Source organism: Miscanthus floridulus, chromosome 3, assembly GCF_019320115.1.
Source record: "Miscanthus floridulus cultivar M001 chromosome 3, ASM1932011v1, whole genome shotgun sequence".
Lineage (NCBI taxonomy): Eukaryota > Viridiplantae > Streptophyta > Magnoliopsida > Poales > Poaceae > Miscanthus > Miscanthus floridulus.
The window spans coordinates 18,398,435-18,404,539 of NC_089582.1; the positions used below are offsets into that span (position 1 = coordinate 18,398,435).

At 42.4% G+C, this 6,105-nt stretch overlaps 1 pseudogene; it reads right to left on the reverse strand.

Moving 5' to 3' along the window:
- Positions 1 to 647: 647 nt before the first annotated feature.
- On the reverse strand, positions 648 to 2,093 carry LOC136547625 (uncharacterized; annotated as a pseudogene).
- Between the last annotated feature and the right edge of the window lie 4,012 nt (positions 2,094 to 6,105).

Below are 6,105 nucleotides of genomic sequence, written 5' to 3' on the forward strand. Positions count from 1 at the left end.
TAGGTCACCAAAAAATTCCACCTAGTGTTCAACTTGAAACCATACTAGATTCTTTTTTTTTTCAGAAGATGAAATTGTTTCAGAAAGACTTCAAGCCAGCAAAGCAGGTTCACAAACACACACTGCTAACCGTCGTCCTCCCTCTTGTGATGACAGAACAAGCCCCTTGGCCCTTGCCCCTTCTACACCTGAGCATGCTACCTCCTAGCAATAGCAACACACACAACTGTCATGCACAACACTGATCATCTCGCCGCTGATCACTAATACCGATTCTATTGACCTACACACATCATGAGAAAGACAGTCAGAGAACAGACAAGACACATGTTTTAGCTTCCCCGACTCGACCACCTATTGTTAGTTTCAAATTGCACAACAGAATGTAGTCATGTTTATGCAATACAAAAGCCCTCTAACAAATTCAGTAATATGCATCTTCCAAATATGAACCCCACCATGACATATCTCAATATTGTTCTCCACCAGGTATCTATAAATCCCGGGACAAAAGGATAACATTGTTCTTCACCAGGTATATATTAGTCCTGGCACAAAAGGATTTAGGCTAGTAGGCTCTCAATCCAAAGTTACAAACTCTGATGTTTTAACGCATCAATGCGACATAAAGAAAATTGGTACATAACTCAGAGGATGGTGAACTTGATAGATGATGGGATCTTCGGCACCAAGTCTGTCCACGCAACACCTCTTGCGTAGTAGCACCTCACATGGTCTTCCGCCTCCACTCTCTTCAAGCACGCCTCTCTGTTCCAGGCCTAGCCAGGTCGTAGATGCCGCCTGTGCGTGTCGATGGCCAGTGTCCGGAGCGCCGGCGACCTTTGCAGGAGGAAAAATGTCAGTTCCATCAGCTCCGGCTCCCCGCTGAATCCGCCGATGATGATGCTCTGGAGCTTCTTCATCGAGCGGCGCTCTGGCCATTGGATCATCAGGCTGTTCGGTGGTGACGCTGGCAGGTTGCTGTAAGTCTCGACGCGCAGGTCCTTGACCAAAGGTGTGGCGATGAGGAGGTAAGCCACTGAGCTGATAAGCTCTTTCCATGGGGTCCTGAGGAGCAATACGATTTGGTTCAGGCCCGCAAACCAACAATTGTGCTGTACACCTTGGAGCTGGGTACAAGTGGCGGCATGCAGAGGCGAAGGAAACTCCAAGAAAAGCTGCTTGAGGTTGGGGAGGGCTCCAGCACTGCCGACGCAGTCAAGTGGGCATTCGTTCGCCATGCAGAACAAGATCCTGAGCTTCAGGATGGCTGGCGTGTGGCCGTACTTGATGTTGACTTTGTGACCTTTGTACACCAACTGGATCAGGGTGCTTGATTGTATCGTTATGCTCTTCAAATTACCACATTGACGGACGCCGAGCACACGCAGACGGGCGTGCGACATGTTCACGTGGACAAGCTGCTGGCACTGCTGAAGATAGAGGGTGATGAGCACGCCACAAGTGGATAGGATGTTCGCGACACCGCCGTCATCCACTGCGACGCAGGTGAGGTCAAGATATGCCAGTTGTGCCAGGCCCTCGAGGTTCCTCTGCGGTGCCACGGTGAGATCAACGCCGTACAGCATTAGCCTTTGCAGATGACCGCCGGCGAACCGCCAGTGGGGGAAGTAGTAAGGTGGCCCCGCGTGCTCACTGCAGTGGTTGTTGGTGAGCAAAAAGCCAAGGTTCGATGTCCCGGCCGCTGCCGCGAACTCCATAACTTGGTCCACCTCGGCGGTGTGGCAACAGCATGTGAGCGGGAGCCTGAAGAATAATCTGTTGACCCCTATGCCGCCGTGGTGGCACAGGACAGTTCTCACCACGCCCGCGAACCCGTCCGCCTGCTCGCTCCTAGGGCCCTTGTCTTTCATGTTGATGTAGCGCGGAGTGAGGATGAAGTTGGGGACGTACTTCCGCAAGTGCCTCCACCTCGTCGAGACACCGTCGGTGACCACGGCATCACGGATCGGCAGTCGGGTGATTATCCCTATCAGAATGTCGTCCGACAGAAAACTGATGTGGCCATGATCCTCTGCATGCAGCGCCTTCAATGGTTTGTCGCTATGCTCAAATTGCGGGCATCTTGCCATTCGCCCCCTGTTTGTTTGGGCTCGTTTCGCTGATAAGCCATGGCTAAAAATACTGTTGGTTGAGTAAGAGAAAAAACAGTTCGTTGCCTGAAAAAGTACGGCTTATAAGCCAAACACGACCAAACGAATATGCTGATTGTAGGGAGCTTAGCTTAGGGACAATGGATGATCCTACGAGCGGAACCAGACCTCTCGGACGCGCGCCTCGTGCCGTCCGCCCGCTGAGCACGGCCAGATCTGCGGGCCGTGCCAGCCCACGGTCCGGTTACCTTAAATCACCTAAAAAATTTCCTCTCATCCAGCACTTAACAAATTTCACATTCACAATCAGAATTGACAAGTCTAACTCATTCAACAAACAATGACCAAATTCAACAAACCGAAAGGCATCAAATGAAACAACAGGCAATTAAGATAAATGAGTTGTTTGTGCAATGCTGCCTCATTAAAAATCTTTCTAGACAAAACTCATCCTTGTGATAAACCCTAGAAAAAAAGAGTGCAACATAGCTCTTAGTAAAGCCTTAAACATGTTCAAAGGTCTCGTACATAGATTACAGTTTACAGATACAGACAGATAGATAACAGATCACTCTCTCCTCTCTCAACTTTCAAGTCTCACTGTCACACTAAGTACCAGCAACACTCCCAGATGTACCGGCAGCAGCAGCAACCCCAGATTCATCTATATCGAGATACAGATTTTTGAAGGAGTCTTCTAACTCTTGGTTGTCAACAGCATGTTGTAACCTTCTTTCTCCTAACTCCGAATCCTTTATGCAACTCAGCATCTCTATAGTTTTAGGCAACAAACATCGTTGCCGCTCTCAATGATCCTTCCTGCCAAGCTGAAACATGATTCTGAAGAGACAGTAAAAACAGGAACATACCTAATATCTCTAGCCACGATAGATAGGATTATATAGGTTAGTTTGTGGTCACACCACCAGAGAAGTAAATCAAAATTATCCTCATATGTAGTGACATTGTCACTGTCCAAATAAACTAAGAGCTCACAAATAGCAGAACCAGATGAAGATGAAGTGGGGGCAGAGATAGGGGAAGGACCAACAACATCAGATCTAGGGCCTCTAAAGATTCTTCCCCCATAGTGCTTGATTAGAGGAATTTAAGAAGCTAATGGCAGATCTAAAATCTTCTTAGTAATGTTTGAACCTCTTTAAACCAAATTTTACAATTAGATTAATGATATGACAAGCACAACGTTGATGCACAAGACTATACTTACGATTAGAAGGATCTACATGCTCAGTTGTAGGATCAGGACCCAAATAACCAGCAAATATAGGTGTCAAAATATTCATAGTCTTAGCATTAGAAGAAGCATTGTCTAGAGTTACAGAGAAAATCTTATCAATCAGACCATACTCCTCAATCAGACAAGCAATTCTTTCAGCAATATTTTCACCAGCATGTTTCACCTCAATGAACCTAAGACCAATAATATTTTTCAGTAACTCACAATCAGCACTCACTTAATAAGCAACAACACTAATATAGTCCTCCTTAACATTACCAGACCAAATATCTGAAGTCAGCGAAACAGAGGAAGCAGCAGACAACACAGAATTCTTAAGCATATTTCGACGTTCAGTAAACAACTTACAGGGTTCCAGATGTAAAGATGCTAGAGAGAAAGAAAAGGTGAAATGACCTTAATAGTTTTTAAAATAGATTAGGGTTCCTGATGTAAAATATCCAAATATGAGTGGGCCTCTCCTGGTGGGCTTCTTTTTCGACCTGGGCCGAATCATTGCAGTTGGGTCGGATTCGTTGTGGACTGGACCAAGTCCATGCAAACCTTTTTCCTTTTTTTGTTTTTCTCTTCTTCTATAAAAACCGAGATCTTGCAAAATCCACCAAAAATCATAGAAAAAATCAAAAAAATGCCAAACCAGTTTTGTTAATTTCGTAAAAATGTGATCTATCCATAGATGTTATGAATCTTGTTAGATTGTGCTTTGTCTATAGGTGTGTTAAATCATCCTTGTGTTAAATCATATCCTTGCGTATGTTGCATGCATATAGGTTCGGCGATGACCGAGAACGTGCCAGAGGTAGACCTGGAATACGCGGAAGATGTCCTCATCCTCGGTGTTCCCAAAGCCTTCACTAACTTTTCGTTGTCCGGTCCCTGCCCAAGGCAAGCCCTGTGCATAATCCCTACTTTTTCAGTACTTATTATGTTTGTTTGCGCATTAAGTTTTGAGGAAAAAGATTTACATCATCTGATGTAGTTTTGATAAGAAACAAAACTTATTTTTTATTAAAATATGGATTAGTCAATGACATAATTAATTATTTCATGGACGGGAATCCTGGGCAGATTATTGTCTAATGAAATCTAAAAAAATGTATTTATATAATTCCTGATGAGGGCTGCCATGTGAAAAATCAAGAGAGATCTCCCGCCATAATCATTGGTGGAAAAACCAATCATAACACATCGACAAGAAAGTTACGGAGGTTGATATGAAGCGTCATAAAGGTCTATATTGAGTCATACAAACACATGAATAGTATGAAAAAGCTACAAAGTTATGATATATTTATATCTAAATAATTACGCCATTTGCAATAGAAGTTAGAATATACCAAGGTGTATTTTAATTCGATACAGGTTTAATAGGACATTACTATTTATTGTCAACATTAATTTATGTTATCGATGTGATGGTCATTATAAAATAAATTATAAAAGCATAAAACATAAGTAGATATGTACCATTCACGTTAATGTTTTGCATGAATATTTCGTAGTTTTTTTTTTCTCGTTGCAACGCACAGTTTCATGCAACATAATCCGTGTTCTGTCCGTATTATCATCGCTCTATCCGTGTCTTGTTTTTTTCGTTTCAATCTCTGCTTTTTGTTTCCTTCTCCGGCTGGTGCATGTTCCGTATTGTCCGTCGGGGTGTCTACCCCGCTCGTGCACGGTGGTGTCCGTGACTGCCTCTTCCGTGATTTTATTTTGTTTATTCTTTTGTAATAAAGAACTATTCTTTTCTCGTATAAAGATAAAGGTAAAAAATAAATACAGTATTACTTTTGAAACTCTGACCCTTAATAAAAAAATATTTATATTACTAAATTGTTAGTTTTAATTAGATATAAATTATTACTATAATATGAATCAGTCAATGGTCTAACCAATAAAATCGTAAACTGAAATCTTAAGCAATGTTTCATTCAATCTAATCAAAATAAATGTTTCTCCAAGCGATCTGCATACTAGTACAAATCTTTAAGTTATCTGCATACATGAGTGCAACTCTTGATAAGCGCTGACATGTGAAATCGTGACAGATGACGACCAACCCATGCTGACTTTAATAAGATATTAAAATTACATATTTTTTTATGGATTCTCATAATAAGTCACTGAACTTGGATATCAAACTCTACCAACACATAGATAGTTTAAAAACTAAAGTTAGAATACATTTGCGAGTAAATATTTTAGTGCCCCATGACGAAAGAAAAAAATCTTATCTAGGTAGTAATTTAATTCAATACAAAATTAATACAACATTGTCATATTATTGCCAATATTAACTTATATTATATGGATACAATGATCATCATACAATAAAGTATAGCTTTTAAATTTTATAAAAAATAATACAAAAGTAAATATTTAACATTGCCATCTTGGTTTCCACTAACAGACCCGTTTGTTTGTAGGGAAAATTGGTCTGGTAGCATTGAAAGATCGCCGTATCAAAAAAAAAACACCATCGAAATTTTGCCGCTCCGTAAAATACCATCGAAAGAATGCAAGGTCACCTGGATATAGCATTCCGTCACGTTTGGTGCAAACGCCGTCACCTCCGTCAAGCTCGTCCCCTTCTCCTTCCTCCTTCCTGAGGTGAGCGCGGCCGCTGCCTCCGCTCCAGGCGGGGGGCCATGGCAGCGAGCTCTGGCTGCTGCGGGCGGAATCGCGGGCTGGTGCACAAGCACATTAAGCTAGAGAAATGGATATGCAATCGTA